The sequence below is a fragment of the Cupressus sempervirens genome, chromosome 4 (genome assembly GCF_028749045.1).
Source record: "Cupressus sempervirens isolate cs-2001-9-10 chromosome 4, ASM2874904v1, whole genome shotgun sequence".
Classification (NCBI taxonomy): domain Eukaryota; kingdom Viridiplantae; phylum Streptophyta; class Pinopsida; order Cupressales; family Cupressaceae; genus Cupressus; species Cupressus sempervirens.
Genome location: NC_143121.1, coordinates 46,741,311 through 46,763,488, shown reverse-complemented (window position 1 = coordinate 46,763,488; position 22,178 = coordinate 46,741,311). Strand labels below are relative to the sequence as shown.

At 35.3% G+C, this 22,178-nt stretch overlaps 1 pseudogene; it reads right to left on the bottom strand.

Moving 5' to 3' along the window:
• Positions 1 to 10,637: 10,637 nt before the first annotated feature.
• LOC149559863 (uncharacterized) overlaps positions 10,638 to 22,178 on the bottom strand; it is a 139,190-nt pseudogene continuing 127,649 nt past the window's right edge.

Here is a 22,178-nt window from a genome sequence, read left to right as displayed (position 1 = left end):
CACTGGATAGAATCTAGAAAAGTGTTGCGATAGGTACTATGACATTGAAATCACTTGCAAGTGTCTTCGAGAATTTACAGTCCAAATATCAAATTCTTATAAGAGCATTTCAAGTATTGGCACAATCTCCCTATGATGATCCCAAGTATCAAATGCTTATAAGAGTGTTTCAAGGTTGGAAACCACTTCAACATCCTTTAAATGGTTTAGAGGTAATGTCATTGTGGCAGAGGCTTCTGTAAGGGAACAAGCCTTGTGATTATGACATTTACATAGAATAAAAACTTGCTTCTTCAACTCCTTACACTCAAGTTTTCACTGAATTTATTCTTCTAGTAGTGAGAATAGCAACTAAAAATTCTTGGGAGCTAAGGGACTATGAACCTATGCTACATTTTCTAGAGATATAAGAGAAGTTACTATCGGCTACAAACTTTATAACATTTTGGATTATATAGTGATGCCTAAATTAATAGTAGCAGTAGATACTTGGGATCCTTGTAGGGAGAGCGTGCCAATACATGCATTGTTACATCCCTAGCTTCCATAATTGGGTTAGTGTATGGAGCCTTTATATCCAACCATTCGTTATAAATTAGGGAATGTGCTTCATGCCTAACATTTAAGTGATGCATCTGCATATGCAATTTTATCACCATGGAAAATTGTATTTGATCCTCCTAGATGGAAACAACTAATTGTTCATTTTAATGTACCTAATCTAATGACAGTTCTACAAGAATTTGTAATCAACCCAATTAATCAACAAATAGACCCAATTTACCAGGTTATGACTAGCTTCTTTCTAAAAATATCTGCTATGATACATTTTTGTAAAATTTCTTGCCAACTCTGCCCTTTTTCCCTGGTTTACATTATTTTGTAGAGGATCTTGAGGTAAGTCACATAGCATGGGTTGAGTGAGTTTTATTGTTTTATTATTTGGATTTTAGAATATGTATGTAGTTGGATCAATTTTTCTATTGTGCTAAGATGTAATAAGAACCTTAAAAATATATCTAAATATACATGTTTAGAAGGAAATATAAATATATATCCATTTAGAAGGAAAAGAAATGAACATTTACATAGTTCTTGAAGAAAATGGCAGAGCTAGGGCACGTCAATGAAATCATAGAGCAAGGGCATGACATGGCAATGCAATCACAGAGCAAGAGCATAGAGATCACAAGGGCATGAGTGTTGTAATTCTTTAGAATAATTAAGTGGGGGGGTGAATTAGTTATCCAAGGTCCAGATGCACTATTAAAACTTTTCACAGCTTAGTGAACCCATATCCATAAAATTTTTTCATCATGCATGCATCCATTAGATTATGCAATCACTTAAACTTGTAGGTTACAATACACACTATTAAATGTGACTTGGTTAAAGGATTTCAATCACCCTATTAGGAGTGAGCCTTGTTAGAGGATTTTGGATCATTCACTTGGAATGTCACGTATTTAAAGGATTTACAAATGACTATTAGGTCAACCTTAATCCAAAGGATTTACCCTAGAATGATATAATGATTAGAGAGTAATAGTAAGGCTTGATTTGACAACAACTTACAACTTTATTTGTAGATTACAGATCTCTATTTCAATCCTCCATTCTACTTGGCTTTCACACTCTTTAGCTCTAACAACTTGTTCACCCTTCAAGCATCCATACCATTAAGCCTTCTTGCTTTGTTTGTCAATGTAGTCTCTTCTCTTATGTCACTAAATGAAGCAAATACCCTAGACTCCTTGTCTTCCTTAGGTTCTCACACATGACAACCCTTGCTTCTGACTAGCCATCTCTATAAAAAGAGAATTAAGTGTTGGAAATATAAGAGGAGTAACTGAGAGGGTGGGGTGAATTAGTTACCACTAAAATAAATCATAGATCCCTTATATGCTAGTACAAAATAAATTCTAAGAACTAAATACTGCTGATGCTCAGTAAGTACACATAAAATGGTGTAACTCAGTAAATACTAAATTTGCTTGATAAGTATCAACATGCAAATCTTTAATGTTATCTATGATTACCATTACTTTAACTTAGTTGCAAACACATAAAAGAAAATAGCATGAACACAATTGACACAAGGATTTAATGTGGAAACCCAATTTGGGAAAAACCATCAATTGCAACTACTTACTGTTTTCACTCTTCTGAAGTGATCCCTATTAGGAGCCAATCCTGTTAAAAGTTACAAAACACACTATTAGGTGTGACCTTGTTAGAGGATTTAATCACCCTATTAGGAGTGGCCTTGTTAGAGGTATTTAGACAATTCAACAGAACTGCCACCTTGCTAGAGGATTTACAAATAGCTACTAAGCCAACTCTGTTAAGAGATTTAGATCACTACTATAATGGTTAGAGAGTAACAATGAGATGACCTAATTTGAATGCAACTAAATTGCTGATTATAGATCTATATTCTAGCTTGTACTTCATCCTTCTTGATTAAATATATCTTATCTACTCCTCAAGGATATTCTTCTTATCCTTCAAATTCACTTCCTCTCTTCATCATTAAATCTTCAAATCATTCACACTCTCACACACTTTGAGATTCTCAACTTGACCTTATATTTATATCTTTCATATTGTCAAGTCAATTCAAAATATAACTTAGAATAATTAATATTTATTACCTCAGTAAGGTAGAACAATTAGATAAATCAGTTAATCTTAATATGCCAAAACAAGAAAATCCTTCATTAGCCATCACAACTCAGTAGATACTAACTTAGAAACAATTTCCTGTGTTAATCAATTGCATTTGGTTAATAGTGCATATTCACACTAATCCTTTGGTAACCAAGTGAGCTCGGTTAGCACTAGTTCCATCGAACTTTCCTTCATTAATCGAGTGAGCTCGGTTAACACTCATCTTCTGTAGACTTTCCTTCGATGCTTAAGTGAACTTAGTAGACCCTACCTTCTAAACTAGGCAAACACATGAACACTTAGTAGACACAAAAAATTGTCTTCACTGCTGAGTGATCTTCACATGCACTGACTGATAATGATATGACATTTGTGTAACATCAAAGACAATACACAATTAATTAATTGTATCCAATAATCTCCCTCTTTGGCAACACAAGATGTCATAACATAATGAAATTTTAAAGAAAGAATAAGGTAAGGAACATATCCTTAGTTTCATTCTGATTCTCATCCATGAGAACTCCCTCTATCAATGTTAGCTCTTTCTGCCCTCAGTTTTCTCCCTCTATCAGAAAACTTTTTCCTGCAACAACTTCTTGCCAAGTTCATTCCCCCTCTTTGACATTTGTTCATAAAGTTTCTATGATAGAAAACTTCACAAACTTCTCCCTCTTACTAAAAACTTCTTCCTCTTAGAAAAAAATCTTATGAGATATGACAAAATAACTTCTCCCTCTTTGACAACACATGCAAAAGAAAACAACTTGTAGTCTCAATGTACCTTAAGTTCTGATTCATTTACAATATGCCCTTGTCCATTTTGCACCAACTGATTGATCTTCAACTTAGCTTTTGTTTTAGATTAAGGTAAAAGTAGGTTTTGAAGGGACCCCAAAACCCTTTAACAAGAAGCAGAAAGATAAAGCATTATAGCCCAACCAGGTAAAACTTGCAACAAACTATAGAACAGTATCAAAATCAGGTTATATAGGGACCTGAAACCTCTAGAAAAGTCCAAGAACAAACTAACCTAGGTTTTACAGGGACCTGGAACCACAAATAGTCAAAACAAAAAAAACCAAAAACCAGGACCAGAGACCCCAACCAGTAACCAAACTAGACAGAAACTAAACTAGGGAACCCGACCTAGAGCCACTATTACAGCTCCTAGATCATTTTAGCAGCTTCCTTACCAATTGCTGTAGTCTCTTGAATGGTTTTAGCAGCCGAAGCAACAACAACTTTCATTGCACTCTTCCTTGAGCTCTGCCTTGTTCTTTTGCTCGGACTCTCAGCCGAAGTGATATCTTCATTAGCCCTTTTGCCCAGGTTTGCAACGGCCGCACATATACTCGAGATGACCTATTCCATCTTAGTGCTACTCTCCTTAATTAGCATTTTGAGGTTCTTCTCATAGTTGTTAAGTTTATTAGGGATGTCTCCCATCTGCCCTTCTAGTTGGCTAAGTTTGACATTGATAGTATCTAGGTTATGTTGGAGAATTTCCACCTTTTTCTTCAAACGCATCATTTCATTGTAGATCTAGGAATCTACTTTGAGGATGGTGTTAGCTTTATCCTTTGCAGAATGTAGGAAGGTGAGCATGGTATCCCTCTGCATTGAGTCACTATCCCGTGTGGGGGGGAATGAACATTGTCATTGTTTTCCTCCATTTCCATTTGATCCTCCTTTCGAACCCTGGCAAAGTCCTCTATGTGAGCAGAGTCCTTCCTTTTTTCTTCCTCTATCCCCTTGACAAGAGAAGCAGTCTTAGCCGTATGGTCCTCCTTACTATTCTCAACAGGATTCCCAATAGTGTTATCTTCCTCTTTATCACCCCCACTAGATATAGCCTAGTTACCCTCATTAATAGATTTACTCTATTCAAAATTACCTTCACTATTGGCTTCCTCTTTCCCTTGTTCATTAATACCTTTAGTCTCTAGGTACCCGTCCAAATTAGAGCTTAAATCCTCGACGTCAGTATCTTCCTCAACCTCAGGGTTAATATTCTCATGGCTTTTCAATTTCTCGATCTTAGACTCGTCATCCTCATGTTTTTGAGAAGCTGAGGGTTTCAAATTCAGGGCTTTATATTTACCTTTAACAGAGTCACCCTTCTTACTCTTAATGGAGTCCTTCTTCTTGTCCTTAGAGGGAGTAGAGGCAATGTGATTATTTTTACAATACCTCTCAATAAGAAGAATCAGCCCTTCATGTAAAATGGGTTTGGACTCCTTCTTATGAGCTTCTAAACTATGAAGTAAAGAAAACTGCAAAAAGAAGGGGAAATATATTCTATCTTTGTGTTTGAAGTGATTTAAAAAAAAAAAGTGGCATTTATGAACTCTTTTACTTCTTCCATCAAGTATGAAATACTCATGGATACAACAAAGAACATCCCTCCAGATCTCCTTTATCTCAAGCACATCGAAGAAATCACCACTCTTTTCCAGTTGCTTCTCCTCGTCTTCCATTTTCAAAAACTTTTTGTAGGCTGCATTTGAAATATTGGTTTTCTTGGTGAGTTTTATGCCTGCCGTGGAGAGCCCCGTGATCTCTACAATAAAATCCTTTGTAAGTTTCACAGTAACACCATGGAGAGTGACTTTGTCATTGGACCAGTTCTTAAAGAAAGTCGTAGTGATATGTGGCTTAAAACCATTAAGCTACTCCAGATAACAAGTCACATTTCCTTTCTATAGAATTTTCCATACATCCTCACGAGCCTTCTAGGCATCACAATTTTTTGGTTCCTGCTTGCATGGTTCGCCCCCCATCTGTAGAGAATTGAGAATGCACTCAAACCAAAGAAACCAGACGCAGAGAGTGAAAGGGTTAAAATGAAAACTATTTTTTGTCCCATGAAAAGAGACTCTCTTTTTTAGAGATACGTGCAAAAACCACATCACATTCATTTGAGTGTACTTCCTTGGGGAAGAAAATCTGGCAATAATATGCTCACTCCCCGAAATCATTAACTTTCTAATCTTTACAAATCTTTCCCACTTGCGCATGGATGGCTTCATAATGAATAATTGCTTTGAGATAAACTTGGTTAGTTAATTCATTAGTCCATCTCACCTTTTGACCCGTTAGGACAACATAGTTGGCAATCCAATTAGCAACTCCGTTGGCCTCTCGAAAGGTATGGGATATGACAACTTTTTCTTCAAATTTTTGAATAAGGTATTTGATCTCCTTGATTGTGGCCTCTATCAACCATGAGATAGAACTTTTATTATTTAGGATATTCACAATATTTAGAGAGTCACCTTCCAACCATAAATTCATAGATCCCAAATCCACGACAATTTTCATAGTATAAAGGGCAGCCATTGCTTCAGCAATGTGACTACTAGTCCTGCCTATGGGGATTGCTATAGCATCTTTAACATTTCCCCTATGATCTCTCAACACACCTCCACAACCCGCACTTCTTGGGTTTCCCTTAATAGCACCATCAAAGTTTCCTTTAATCTAACCATAAGGGGGGGAACTCCAAGTGATGGTTGATCTTGGGTTATCAGTTTGAAGTTTAGGATTTTTGGAATGCATTGGATTATCAATAGGAAAGGTTTTATCAGGGTTCTTCAGAGATCTGAAATTCTCCTTAAAAGATCTAATAATATTCTGACCAAGCACCCATCCAGGAACCTCTCTGTTTCTAAAAATTCTATTATTTCTTTATTTCCAAATACCCCACCAGAGATGAGGAAGAGTAATTTTCCATAGGAATTGAACATCAAAATTCTTAGAAGGGCATTGCCAGCTTTTAAAAGAAGATTCCACATTATTTTGATGAACCTAGGTCAAATTCCAATACATAAGGATCTCAGTCCAGACTTGCTGGGTATAAGAGCAGTTTAGAAACAGGTGGTCTCTATCTTCAAATCCATTCTTGCATAAAATAAACCTATTCACCAAATTTATACCTCTTTTTTGCAAGTTATCAAGGGTCAAAATTTTATTTTGAAGTAGGACCCAAAAGAAGATGTTAATTTTAGGAATGAGACCCTTAGTCCAAGCCTGAGACCAAAAGGGAAGATTTTCCTTCTCCTTAGAAACAAAGAATGAAGAAACTTTGAATTGCCCACTAGGTTCAGCATACCAAATAATCTCATCCTCAAAAGAAGGATGGAGATAAACAGCATTGAGAGATAATTGGATGTGATTGAAGCATTTATCAATGTCCTTCAAGTTCACCCAAGAGTCATTCTGCTAGTAATGACTAACAAGAGTGCCATATCTCTGCTTGCATAAGTCAACTTGTGTCATATCTTGAAAATCTTCAATTAAGGGGTGATCCTTAAGCCATACATCTTTCCAAACCATTACCAATTTTCCAAGAGCTTCCTTCTCCAAGAATTTTCTTTGTTCCCTGCACAACTCCCCAAATGGAGGAAGGATGAGAAACATCAGAAGAAGAGAAGAAATCAGGAAGAGAAATAGAATTAAGAAGGTACTTGTGTTTCCATATGGTACTCCACTCTTTGTTTTCATGAAAAACACACCATCCTTGTTTAGCTAGAAGAGCTTTATTCATGCTTCTAATTTTCCAGATGCCCAGTCCACCGTCCCTAACTGGTTTACAAACTTGGTCCCAAGCAATTAAAGGTATTCTCTTTTTTACCTCTGCACCAGTCCATAAAAAATTCCTTTGAATTTTGTCAATAGCCTCAGCAAATTTAGTGGGGATTTTAAAAAGACTTAAAGCATAAGTTGGTATACTTTGGAGAGAAGCTTTAAGAAGAATTAATTTACCAACCTGGCTTAAAAGGTTCCCTTTCCAACCAGCCAACTTCTTGTTGAATTTGTTAATAAGGTCTTCCCAAAAGGAATCTAGAGCCTTCAAGCCTAAAGGAAGACCTAGATAGGAAGAAGGGAGAGACCCTATAGAATAATCAAGGATTTTGGCAATTTTATGTTGTCTAAGAATAGGGGTATTGAGAAAAAACACATCACTTTTATTCCAGTTAACCAGTTGGCCCAAGGTAGAAGAATAAAGATTTATTGCTTGCTTCAAATTTTTGGCTTCCCTGACTTCAAATTTCCCCATAAAGATGGTATCATCAACAAATTGGCCAATTTTCCAAGAGCTCCCTTCTCCAAGAATTTTCTCTGTTCCCTGCACAACTCCCCAAATGGAGGAAGGATGAGAAACATCAGAAGAAGAGAAGAAATCAGGAAGAGAAATAGAATTAAGAAGGTACTTATGTTTCCATATGGTACTCCACTCTTTGTTTTCATGAAAAACACACCATCCTTGTTTAGCTAGAAGAGCTTTATTCATGCTTCTAATTTTCCAGATGCCCAGTCCACCGTCCCTAACTGGTTTACAAACTTGGTCCCAAGCAATTAAAGGTATTCTCTTTTTTACCTTTGCACCAGTCCATAAAAAATTCCATTGAATTTTGTCAATAGCCTCAACAAATTTAGTGGGGATTTTAAAAAGACTTAAAGCATAAGTTGGTATACTTTGGAGAGAAGCTTTAAGAAGAATTAATTTACCAACCTAGCTTAAAAGGTTCCCTTTCCAACCAGCCAACTTCTTGTTGAATTTGTTAATAAGGTCTTCCCAAAAGGAATCTAGAGCCTTCAAGCCTAAAGGAAGACCTAGATAGGAAGAAGGGAGAGACCCTATAGAATAATCAAGGATTTTGGCAATTTTATGTTGTCTAAGAATAGGGGTATTGAGAAAAAACACATCACTTTTATTCCAGTTAACCAGTTGGCCCAAGGCAGAAGAATAAAGATTTATTGCTTGCTTCAAATTTTTGGCTTCCCTGACTTCAAATTTCCCCATAAAGATGATATCATCAACAAATTGGCCATGAGAACATATAAGAGGATGGGAAGAGGGTTGCAATCCCTTACTAACTCCTTTATGCACCAGATCCCCAATGTACCTCCTAAAAAAATCAGCCATAATAACAAAGAGGATGGGGGATAAAGGGTCCCCTTGTCTCAATCCCCGAGAGGGATTAAAAAAATGAGAAGAGCTACCATTAACCAGGACAACAATAGAAGAAGTAGAGATCAACTGATGTATTAGTCCAACAACCTTGTTGTCAAAGCCAAAGGTAAACAAAATGTTTGAGAGAAAGGACCAATCAACTTTGTCATAAGCCTTAGCAATGTCCACTTTCATTACAAATCCTTGATTGTTAGAACAAGATAAGGAATGAATATTCTCATGAGCAGAAATAACAAAATTGAGGATTTGTCTACTTGGAGTGAAGCCATTTTGTTGGTCAGCAATGATCAAAGGGGTCACCAGAAGCAATCTAGAAGTAAGCACTTTGGAGATAATTTTATAGAAAGAATTACAAAAGCTGATTTGCCTAAACTGATCATGCGAATCAGCTCCAATTTTCTTAGGAATCAGGCACAAGAAGGTGGAATTGACTTCCTTCAGCAATTGTTTTGCCCCAAAGAATTCCTTTACCGCATCACAAACATCTTTTCCAACAAGTTTCCAAAGTTTCTGAAAGAAAAACATGGGAAAGCCATCAGGACTAGGGGCTTTTTCTCCTCCTAGAGAACAAACAGCTTTGAAAATTTCATCATTCTTAGGAATTAAGCTTAACAATTTGTTTTGATCCTTTGAAACCAGAGTGGGGATTACTCTAAGGAATTTAGTCTGGTGTTCCATATTGATGTTGGGGTCAACTGTCATAAGACTAGAGAAAAATGTCACCATTTCATCCATGATGTCCTTATCCTCCTCAATCTTCAAATCTTCCTTAATAAGATGTGAAATGTGAGATTTGGCTCTATGCTTCATAGTGGATAGATGGAAAAATTTGGTATTTTTATCTCCTTTAGTCAGCCATATCAATCTTGATCTTTGCCTCCAGTATATCTCTTCTTTAGTAATGATGTCATGGTATTGAGTCAGCTTTTCATTTTCTTCTAAAAGAAGGTCCGGGGAATATTCCTCCTTCTGAATTATATCCTGAATTATTTGGATATCCTCTTTCAATACAGATTTATCCTCAAAAATGTTTCCAAAGCAGTTTTTGTTCCAAATTTTGACTTTATTTTTGACATTTTTAAGTTTAGAAGTCACTTTGAAGAGAGCAGTACCATCAATTTTGATGTTCCACCATTCTTCCATTTTTCTTTCAAACTGAGGGTGTTGCATCCACATCTTCTCAAATCTAAAAGGAAAATTCATCTTAGGACTAAGCTTATTAGTAGAGAAAATAAGAGGGAAATGATCAGAACCAATTTTATGGTGGGCTTCCAACTTGCAGATGAAATCTTTTGTCCAATCAGGAGAGATAAGAGCATGGTCAAGCCTTGCCTGAATATAATCATTGCCAACTCTCTTATTACTCCAAGTAAATTGAATGCCTTGAAGATCCATATCCATTAGGCCCTCTTTGTTTATAAACTCCCTAAGGTCCATTCTTCCTTTGAGTTGGGTAGCATTACCTCCCATTTTTTCATGGTCATAAAGAGGGACATTGAAGTCTCCCATGATTATCCACCTTCCAGAGTAATCCATACTTTTAAAATTGGATGTAGAGTCCCAAACCTTCTTCCTTTGGCTTTTCATGTTGGGCGCATATATATTCACAATATACCAGTCCTCTTTTTGATCAACACTAGTAATTTTAGCAATCATAAAGTATTTACTAGCCCTCAAAATAGTCCCAACAAAGCAATTTTTTTCCATAGCATTAGGGTTCCCCCTGAAGAACCTTTTGAACTACTAGCATTTATAGAGTAATTTTTAAAAGCTTTTATCTACTCTGTTTTCTCTTTGTTCATCTTAGTTTCCCATAGCAGAAGAAAATCAGGTTTCTATTCTCTAACAAAGTTCCTAACAACATCTAGTTTATGGTAACTGTTCAGTCCCCTAATATTCTAGGTAATAATTTCCATTTCCATATTTTAGGGGTATAATCTAGAATAGTTGCTTGACAACCATTAGCAATATTCTGCAAGCTTTCTAACTACCTGGTTTTCTTAGAAGATTTCCTTCCATGTTCATCCAGAGACCCAACATCTAGTTTCACCTTGGACTGTTGGTCAATTTTTTTTCCACGTTTTACTGAGGTCGAAGCTTTGGGATTCACTTTAGTATGAAATTCTAATTTACTGCTTCGAGTCTCGACCCCCTTTATGTTATTCTTTTTTTTAGCCCTTTTCCTTGAATTTGGTTTAAGCTTTGAGATTACTCCATCTTCTTTGATAGCTTCTAGGACAGGAGGGTCCTTAATAAGGGTATCTTGGGAAAATAAAGGGGCAAAAACCTGCATCTCTGTGGGCTGAGTTTCATCATCCTCACTATGAGCTCCAGATTCAGCCAAGAATTCTCCTTCCTCAAGCTCTATCATCTCATCAAGATCACCCCATTTATCCTCCATCTTTTGATAAAGAACAATTTTCTTTGATAAATCCATCAGGTCATCTATACCTTGTTCAGGCAAGATGGGATCAAGTTGTAAGCCATTCACTTCTTTTTTAGAGTTTATATTCTCCGTCTCAGGCATGAGCCTAGCCCCATCCTTGAGAAGAAGTTTAGAGACAATATCCACAACTGCTGGTGGAGCTTTTGAGTTCTCATTCTCTTTCTTCTCTTTGAGATGAACATCTTTAGGTTTCCAAACCTTCTTTTGCTGAACCTTAGTCTTTTTCACTTCCTTCTCACTATTCAAGTGGATTTTACTCTTGGAGGGGTAGTTTTTAACCAAGTGACCCTATTTCTTACAAGCATAACAAGCATAAGGAAGATCTTCAAAAATGATTACTTGGGTTTTCTTACCAAGCTTAGAGATTAAATCCACCTTTTCAGGGAGATGATTCAAATCTACCACCTTCACATATAGTCTAGCACTCTGGAGTTTGGATCTGGTCATAGTAGCATTATCCAGAGCCACCAATTCACCAAAAGAACTGGCTATACCCTTAAAAATGTCCTCATGCTAGAATTCAAGAGGGAGTCCAAGAAGTCTGGCCCAAATCGAGGTAGTAAGGAAAAAGGAATCTGATAAAACCATATTAGGCTCCCATTTTTTTTATTGTAAGAGAACATTTTCCAAAAGACCAGGGACCTCCACAAAGAACCAAATTCATATCTTCCTTATAGTTAAAAATAAACAGAAAGAAACCATTTGGCATGGGAGCTATGTCCACCTCCCTGCGAATAGCCCATTTCCTCTTAACCATTTTCCTTAGAGAATCTAGATCTAGTCTTGCCCCAAAAAATTTTCCCACCAGCATGAAATCCATGGAGGAAACAAAGAAATCCACTAAGGGGTTAGGGATAAAGACTTGGAACTCACCTTTCTCCCAACTAGTCTTAGAAGTCACCGACGGGAAAGAAGATTTGCCAGTTGGTTTCCTGCCAAAAAGTGAAGACCAGGTCTTTTGTTCTGAGGACCCTACCTTCTCTCCAACAGAGGAATTAAATTTATTAGATTCCACATGATCTTTCTTTTCCTCTTTGTCCTAACCTGACACATGAGAAGCAAAGGCAGAATCCAAGGGCGGGTCACGGACCCCGCAAAAAGTGTCTAAAACATGTCCAGACTTACCATCATCCCCAATAGCCATGAAACTTGATCCAACATTCTTCCCAAGTCCCCCCATAGTTCCTCCAGGGTCTGTACCTCCTACCAGGTTCTCCCCAACCAGTTTCCCCCCTGAATGCAAGCTTGCTAATTCAAAAATTGTTAGAGCACCGAGCATGTCTAAACCGAAGAAAATGTTATGTTATTCATTATTCAGCTTAGCTTTTGTTGATGCATCACTAAACTTCATTTAGTGAGCTTCAGATAGGGGAATGAACCCTAACTTACCTCTTAGATATAGAAATGCACCTTTAGGTAATGGCTTGGTGAATATGTCTACAATCTATTCTTTTTTATTAACATATTCCAATCTGACCTCTTTGTCCTGCACCAATTCTCTTAAGAAGTGATATTTTATAGCAATGTGCTTTTTTTTGGAATGCACCACTAGGTTCTTTGATATATTGATTGCATTGGTGTTATCATAGTAAAGACTATTGGATCCTTGATTTCTATCTTCATACCTGCCAATAGTTGTTTGAACCAAACATTGTTTGTACAATTAACTATTGCTACCACATATTATGCCTCTACTATGGATTGAGGTGTATAATTTTGCTTCTTGCTTGTCCAAGATACTAGTCTTTTACCAAGAAAGAATGCTCCACAACTAGTGCTTTTCCTGTCATCAATACTTTGTGCTCAATCAACATTAGTAAACATGTTTAAGTCCAAATTGCCTCCAAGTTTGTACCATAATCCATAATCTTCAGTACCTTTCAGATATCTCATGATTCTTTTGATTGCCATCATGTGATTTTCTCTGGGATTTGCTAAGAATCTTGCCACCATACCAATTGCTAAAGTAATATCAGGCCTTGTATGCACTACATACTACAATTTTCCAATCATTGATCTATATGTGGTCTAATCCACCTCTTTGAAATCATCATTTTTGGAAAGCTTATGTCCTGTAGACATAGGGGTTCCAAGTGGTCTTGAGTCTTCCATTCCAAACTTCTTTAATATTTCCTTGATATACTTAGATTGAGTGATGTAGACACCATTTTTGTTCTATTGTATCTTCAATCCAAAAAATAATTTTATCTCACCAAACATGGACATTTCAAATTCTTTACTCATTTCTTCTGAAAATGCTTTGCACACGTCATCATTTCTTGTGAATAAAAAACCATCAACAAATATTTTTGCCAACACAATCTTCTTGTCTGGTTATTTCTTGATAAATAGACTACGGTTATCATTTGTTCTTTAAAAACCAATAGGTACCAAGTAATTATGAAGTCTTTCATATCAAGCTCTAGGAGCATGCTTGAGACCATATATACTTTGTGTAATTTGCAAATCATGTCTGTTTTGCTAGGATCTACAAAACTTTTTTGTTGTTCAATGTGTACTTCCTCATCAAGAATTCTATTCAAGAATGTAACTTTAACATCCATTTGATATATTTTAAATTCTTTATGTGCTGCATATGTTAGTAAAATTCTAACACCTTCTAATCTTGCAACAAGAGAAAAAGTTTCACTATAATGAATACCTTCTTCTTGATAATAACCTTTGCATATTAGTCTAGCCTTATTTCTTGAAAATTTTCCATCTTCATTCAACTTATTTCTAAATGCCCACTTTGGGCCAATTAAATTTTTATCCTTAGGTCTAGGAACAAGAGTCCAAGTTTTGTTCTTCTCAATCTGCTCTATCTCTTCATTCATTACTTCAATCCTGCTTTCATTTTCTAGAGCTTCTTTAACATTTCTAGGTTCAAATTTAGCAAGTAAACATGTACCTTTTAATTTTCTTCTTGTCATTGTTCCATCAAATTTGTCTCCAATGATTTGATTAGGTGCATGATGCCTTCTAACATATCTTGCTAACAAAAGCTCTTTGGTATTTGAATGAGTTCCACTGTCCTTATTATGAACTTCAGTTTCAAGCTCGAATCCTTCTATCTGTGACTTGGGTCCATCATACTCAGTTTGAACTAGCTCGATAGCCTCTGATTGTGACTCAGGTCCTTAAGACTGAGACTTAGGTTGCACTATTTTTAACTTGGTAACTCTTGGTGATTTTGGGGACTTGAGAGTATTAGGTTCATAGTAAACAAATCTTCTATAATCCTCTGGTTCTTTGTTGCTTTCTTCTTCACTTCTTTATGCAAAATCATCAATTCTTCTATAATTTTATGAGTAGATAGATTCAAAAATTTGTATGCTTTACTTTTGTAGGAGTATCCTAGAAATATTCCTTCATCACCTTTTACATCAAATTTTCCTTTTCAAGATTCTTTCAAGATATAACATTTGCTGCCAAATATTGTCAAGTAACTTACATTAGGTTTGTAGCCATACCATAGTTGATAATGAGTTTTGTTTGAATATTTCTTCAACTATACTCTGTTCAAGGTATGAATTACAGTGGTGATGACTTCCTTCTAGTATTTGAGAGCAACATTATTTTCAATCGTTAATGTCCTTACACAATCCATGATAGATTTGTTTCTTCTTTCAGCTATACCATTCTACTATGGTGTGCCAAGAGTTGATACTTGTCTCTTAATTCCTCTTTCAATGTAGAAATTATTGAATTCATTGGAGATGAATTCTCCACCTTTGTCTGATCTTAAACATTTCAACCTCTTTCCAAGTTCTTTTTCTACTCTTTCTAGGTACAACTTGAACTTTTAAAAATCTTTAGATTTTTCTTTCAAGTACATTACAATCATCATTCTAGAGTAATCATCAACAAAAAGAATGAAATTTTTTTTCTCCACTATAAATTTCTATTCTATTAGGTCCACATAAGTCAGTATGTACAATTTCTAAGACCTCTTCAGACTGATAGTTTTTGCTTTTGAAACTAGTCTTTCCCATCTTACCAATTTGGCAATTCTTGCATAAACTCATATCAAGTTTCTTAAAACTAGGAATATCTCTTACTCTTTTATGTTTTCTTATCTTAGCTAGATTATCAAAGTTTACATGAGATAGTCTTTTGTGCCATAAAAAAAATTTCTTCTACTTGAGCAATAAAACATGAACAATCACGAGATCAAGATAAAATAGATTACCTTTTGTTTGCTTGCCAGATCCAACCAAATTTCCTTTACCATCTAGTAGTTTGGCCTGTCCATTCATGAATTCTACCTTGAATCCAATGTTATTCAACTATGCCACACTTAGTAGATTATGCTTTAATCCTTCAACCCAATAAGCATTTTCACATGCAAGTTCATTGGTAAATGAGATACACCCTTTTCCTTTTATGCAACAAGGTTCATTGTTTCCAAATCTCACACTACCTCCATCATAAGGTTCCATATTCTCAAATTTTGTTTTATCTCTAGTCATATGATGTGAACAACCACTACCAATGATCCATGTATCATTTTTACTAACATGAGAGATAAGTGCCATCTTATCTCCATCATCAAATTCATTCTTTACAATAATATATACCATTTCATCTTCACTATTATCAGAATCTTTAGCCATAAAACAAGATTTCTTACCTTTATCCTTGAAGTTCTTGAAATCCTTCTTGCCTTTATGCTTGATTCTTTTCTTTTCATCTTTGTTTTCTCTATTTGGACACCTTGCAACAATGTGTCCAACTTCTTAACAAGAAAAATAGATAAGAGGAACTTTACCTTTGTACTTTAATCTACCTTTGGAATAATTTATTGCAAGTATGGCTTCAAAAACTTCAAGATCACTATCTAAACTTTCTTTTGATTATTCGTCTTCACTTCTTGATTGAATAGACTTTTTACCCTTTTCTTTGAGCAAGATTTTAGCTTTAAAAGCAGGCTCAATAACCTTTGAAGTGGGGACATAGTTATCAATGTTATCTAACTCAAAAGCTATCAATCTTCCAACTAGAGCATCTAAAGATATTTTATTATTTGGATCACATCTCATATCTTGAATAGAAGATAATCTAATTGCATAAATAGGAAGAAGAGTTCTAAGTACCTTGCTTACTACTATTTTCTCTTCAATGTCTCCTCCAGATGCTTTGATTTCACTTACACTTGCTTTGATCCTTTCCATATATTTTGCAATGTTCTCATCTTCTCTCATTTTCATCTAATCAAAATGGCCTCTATGACTTTCAACCTTAGCTCTTCTTACATTGTCATATCCTCTATATATATCTTTTAGTTTATTCCACATTTCATGAGCAATTTTGTAGTCTTTAACCTCATCAAATTCAACATAACTTAGAGCAAATGCACTATCAATCATCACGATTGTATGATTCTTCTTTTCAACAATATCTTCAACTGGCAATGTTCTAGTGGGAGTCTTGTATTCAGCATCAAGATATTTGCACCTTGAATCATTGATGGAAGCCAAATGTATCCTCATAAGTCCTTGACATGTTGCAAAATTGTCTCTATTTAGCTTGGGAATCTCTCTCTTGTAAGACATCCTGATCTTTAGCTTAGGTCCTTGAAACCTTCTTTGCAAGCACCAAAAGCTTTGATACCAATTGTTGGAAATAGAAGAGGAGTAACTAAGAGGGGAGGGGTGAATTAGTTACCACTAAAATAAATCGTAGATCCCTTAGATGCCAATACAAAATAAACTTTGAGAACAAAATACTGCTAATGCTTGGTAAGTACACATAAAATTTTGTAACTCGGTAAATATGAATTTTCTTGGTAAGTATTAACATGCAAATCTTTAGATGTTAACTGTGATTGCCATTACTTTAACTTAGTTGCAAACACATAAAAGAAATAAGCATGAGCACAATTGACACTAGGATTTAATGTGGAAACCTAATTTGGAAAAAACCACCAATTGCAACTAGTTATTGATTTCACTCTTCTGAAGTGAGCCCTATTAGGAACCAACCCTGTTAAAGGTCACAAAACACACTATTAGGTGTGACCCTATTAGAGGATTTAATCACCTTCTTAGGAGTGACCTTGTTAGAGGTCTTTAGACAATTCAACAGAACTACCACCTTGCTAGAGGATTTACAAATAGCTATTAAGCCAACTCTATTAAGAGATTTAGATCACTACTATAATGGTTAGAGAGTAACAATGAGATGAACTAATTTGAATGCAAGTAAATTGCTGATAACAGATCTTTGTTCTGGCTTATACTTGATCCTTCTTGATTGAATATATATTTTATATTCCTCAAGGCTATTCTGCTTATCTTTCAAATTTGCTTCCTCTTCATCATTAAATCTTCAGTTTATTCAGACTCTCACACACTTTGATGTTGTCAACTTGACCTTATATTTATTTCTTTCATATTGTCAAGTCATGATGTAGGAGCATCCATTGGTGTAAGGGCAATCCTATATCACCCATAATAATATGCTTAGAGATAGTTTCTATTGAATGTGTTTTTATTTCTGGATACCCATTTGGGTCAAATAAAGGTTCCAACTCTCACAGTTCCACTATTAGTTTTCTAGGTTAGAGTTTTTAAGCACCTTGGGATATGTGTAAATGCATAAAATGGGTTATTTTGTAATAGAGCCAAAATCATGATGAGTTAGAGGGTGTAATTTGGATGGATGATTATACTTGTAATTTAAAGCACTCTAGAAAAAGAATCAGGTCAAAATACTTTACGGTTAGAAAGTTATTGTAGTTTTAAGTTTCTTGGAGACCTCCTAAGAGTGTTTCAAAGTCAACTATGGGGCACTAAACAGCCTTGTACAGGGCCAAAAAATGGGGGACAAGAAAATCTAGTCCATAAGTCTATGGAACACTTCAAGAGCTTTTTGAAAATGTAAACAGTTCATCAATCAGAGTCTCGGTTCAAAAGTTATGCCTCCCAGAAGTTGGATTGCTATTTCTGGATTCTTCTAATTTTACAACAACTTCTAACATGATTTTTAGAACCTTCTATTTTGGTGGTGGATGCCAACTAGCATATTCTAGAATGTATTCCTAACCCTAAATGAATTGGGGTCTATTTAAGAACATTTCTGGCATTGTAAAGACAGTTCTTAGTGGAGTTAAAGAGAAGGTACTGTGGGAAGGATTTCTTTCTCCAAAATCATACTATTGTAATCCCATAGGGAATTTTTCATTGATAATAATATTCCCCTTTTCTTGTGTGTTCATTCTGGTCTTTGGTTGTGTCTCCATCAAGTGGTATCAGAGCAGGTTTTCCTAAGTGTGTAGACAGAGTGCCTATTGTGAGACAGTTTGCACTGGGACTGTGTGTTTGTGGGTTTGAGACAAGAAGATGCCTCCATGAAGGGAACATGGTGGAAGGGCCAGAGTTGTTACTCCTAAGGTTAGAGCCCCCCAGAGACAAGTTCAAGCATTGCAGGAGGAGATATGTAGAGGATTGAATGTTGCCACAGGCAATGAAAGTGAGGAAGAAAATGAAGAAGAAGAAAATATTGGATAGGAAGGGGAAGGTGAAGAGGAAGTCCTAAACAAGGCAGAGGAGAGGCTTTTTAGGGCCATTTCTAATCTTGGGAAAAGTGTAATGTCCCCTTTTTCGATTTACCTTTTTGGTCACTTTAGATTTCCAATTTATGGTTTAACATAGATCTTATAAACAATTCATACTAGGCAACGTTCATGATTTATCCCTTGAGTTTGGAAGAGGTCCACAACTATATTTAGATTCTTCAATATATATATGAAATGAAGTATATTTATTGTTATGCTCCTCTTAAAAATATGTATGCATCTCCTAATAATGTAGGGGTCTATGTGTATTATCTCACAAATGATAAATGCAATCTATGATTTTATTAGTAATTTGAACTTACTAGACCATCCAATTCCTTTAATAAAGTACCCCTTTTATCCTTAATTCTCCTCGTTTCTATTCAGACTCACGTGGGCTTCCTTGGTGATTGTCATACAACTTTATTGCCTTATTGTTATGTGAGAAACCTTTATTAATATGTGGTATTTTTTTTTACCTTTTCATATGCTTTGATGAACATCCTATGTAACTCGTGCTCTGTAGTTTACCTTGTTGTACTAACATAACAAAGAGGATCCTCCTCCATGGTTTTGGATGCCGATTCCTATGCTCCTTACTAAAATCCATGTTTGGTAGGATGGTTGTGACTGTTGCTCCTCTATTTGGTGCTCCATCCCACGTCCTTTGATGTGATCCGCTGGTTTATTTTGATTTTTGACAGAATACGTGTTTGATGGTAATTGGTTGAATGTGATTCGATGGTTGATAGATTTTGATGGATGATTCAGATCTTGCTTCAAGTAAATTTTATGAATGTGTATCCCCTCCTTTTTGACCTTGTCCTTATTCTTTAAATACATGCTGTCCTATTTAGGAGAGGTGTGAGTGAAGTGTTGCATCTATTGTTATGTATCATGACAGGTTGTGTGTAGTTTATCCAATTTATTACAAAAGGAAATTGTGAAGTATTAATATAGATACAAGAGAGCATTTTAATAATGAGGATTTTGATAAGTAGTAAATACAATTTATAAAGTTATATTGAAAAGTATTGATATACCTTATGAATTATTTGATATATAATTATAAAGGAGAAATAAATGATATTAGTTCAAGACCTAAATATGTATATGTATTACATAATTTATATTTATATTTATATTATTTTGAATAATAATTTATACTATTATGAATAATAATTTATATTATTATGAATAATAGAATTATTATGGATAGTTATAAATTAAATTATTATGAATAATACGATTAAATAAATCATAAGCATTTATCTATATATATTTCTTTTGTGACCAATAGATAATAATATATGAATTTATATTTAATCTAATTATAGGATTCTTTTTAGGAGGGGTCATGACAAAAAGACCTAATGTTGATGTGGGTATGTTTTTGGGAACTCTAAACCTAGGTGAGTTGATCAATTGGATCAATGAATTAGAGGAGTATTTTGAGTATGAGGATATCAGAGACCCTGAGAGGGTTAAATTTGCAAAGGCCAAAATGAAAGGCCATGCCAAAATCTAGTGGCAAGAGGTTCAGCTAGAAAGGAATAGAAGATGAAAGGAGAAAATTGCAAGGTGGGATCACATGGTGGACAAACTAAAGAAGTAGTTTATTCCAGTTGATTATGAGCTTGATTTGTTCAAGAAAATGCAAGGGTTAAAGCAAGTAGGAAAATCTATCTAGGAATATATAGATGAATTTTACTGACTTCTTATTAAGGTAGAGCATGCAAAAGCTAATAAGGAGAAGGTTTCCCATTACCTCAGTGGGTTACGATGTAGCATACAGGAGGAGTTAAGTCTGGTTAGAATGACTAGCATTGAAGAGGCATACTATTTTTCCCTATGAGTTGAAGAGAAGTGTAATGCCCCGCCAAGGGATCCAAAGAATTTCACTAAATTTACCAAACAATTTTTTTTTTAAAACATGAAAGTAAAACCATACACAACACTTATGGAAGCAATAGTAATATCCAACTGAAAATAACATAACATAACAGAATTACATTCTTTAAAGATCTCTTAACGTTTTATCACATGTAAATTAACTATTCATCTAACATTACATCCTTATGAAATAACAATGATACATCCAATGTACTTAAACAATATACAAGTGTCTTTTTAATAATCACACTTTAGAATTGCTCAATCATCCACTGTACATGTTACAAGGTATGAAAAGCTTAAAAGAATAAAAATACAAGTAAATAAAGTACATCATCATCATAAAAGACATAAACATCCATCATAAAAGATAACCATATACCACAAACATAAATAACTACATGCACAGTTCCTCCCAACCGTAAATAGCATCATTAGATCATCATGGATCCTAGCCATTCCTCCGTGCGTAACATTTCAAAGCACCGAAGAGATCATCGGTATTATCATAGTAGGAATGTCACTCCTAAAAAAAAATCCTACTAACATGCAAAGTAAAGCATAGGATACCATCATCTAACATATGCAAACCATCAATATAAGAAACATACTAGTAAATACATCCATCATAAGGTATATCATCTACCATAATGCTCCAAGAACATAATGAAGATAAATACCAACCAAGAATGCTCTAGCCACGGTGTCTCCGACGGATCTCAAATGATAAGAGTGATAAAACACTACCACCCGACCGCGTGGAACCTAAATGGTCCACTCCCACCGTGCTGAGGAGATAATCTCAAGTCCCAAATAGGATATCAAAACCACAAAGCATAAATCTCTTTAAGTCCAAGAATCCTAAAAGTATACTAAATCAAAGGTTCCATCACACAAAATTTGACATCTAATTCCCAGAGGCACAACAATGACATGTAGGAAACCTACTCTACAAGCGGGAAAGTGTCATCGCATTTATCACGTACAAGTTACCCTAGCAGTTAGCTAAACTCCATGGGTCCATACTGATCTCATGCAGCCACTAGTATCCTCTCATACTGACGAGGCATACTATGGAATGCAAGGTCACAACCATGCGTTCTCACTACTCCCATCCTAGCCTGTACAAGCGCTCAAGGCATGGGCGAGAACCAAAACAATTATCTTTTTAGGTTCATTTAATCCCCATTTAGTGTGTAAATGTTATCACTTATTAACCAAACTTACATGAGTTACCCTGGCAGCCACTTAGGGCCCTGGCCCCCATTGCAAGCCACTTCCCGACACTACAAGTAGATAACCTACCCTAGTGCTCATGGAATCATAAAATCACCACAGTCCTATACAAGCGACTGTAAAGAAAATCCAAAAGATAATCCATAAAAAGAATCATCAAATATCCATGATAAAAACATCAAATATCCACAATAAGAATAATCAAATCTCCAAGATAAGAATCATCAAAATCTCCATGAGCATCTGGAAAAACATCCATTGAAAATCATGACCACAACAGTTCTCTATTGGCAACTGAAGGCATCACTGATAATCATAAGTATCCATTGGTTCTCAATAACCAAAATATATCTCAAAATAATTACCATATCCATTGGTTCTTCAACAAGCAACCA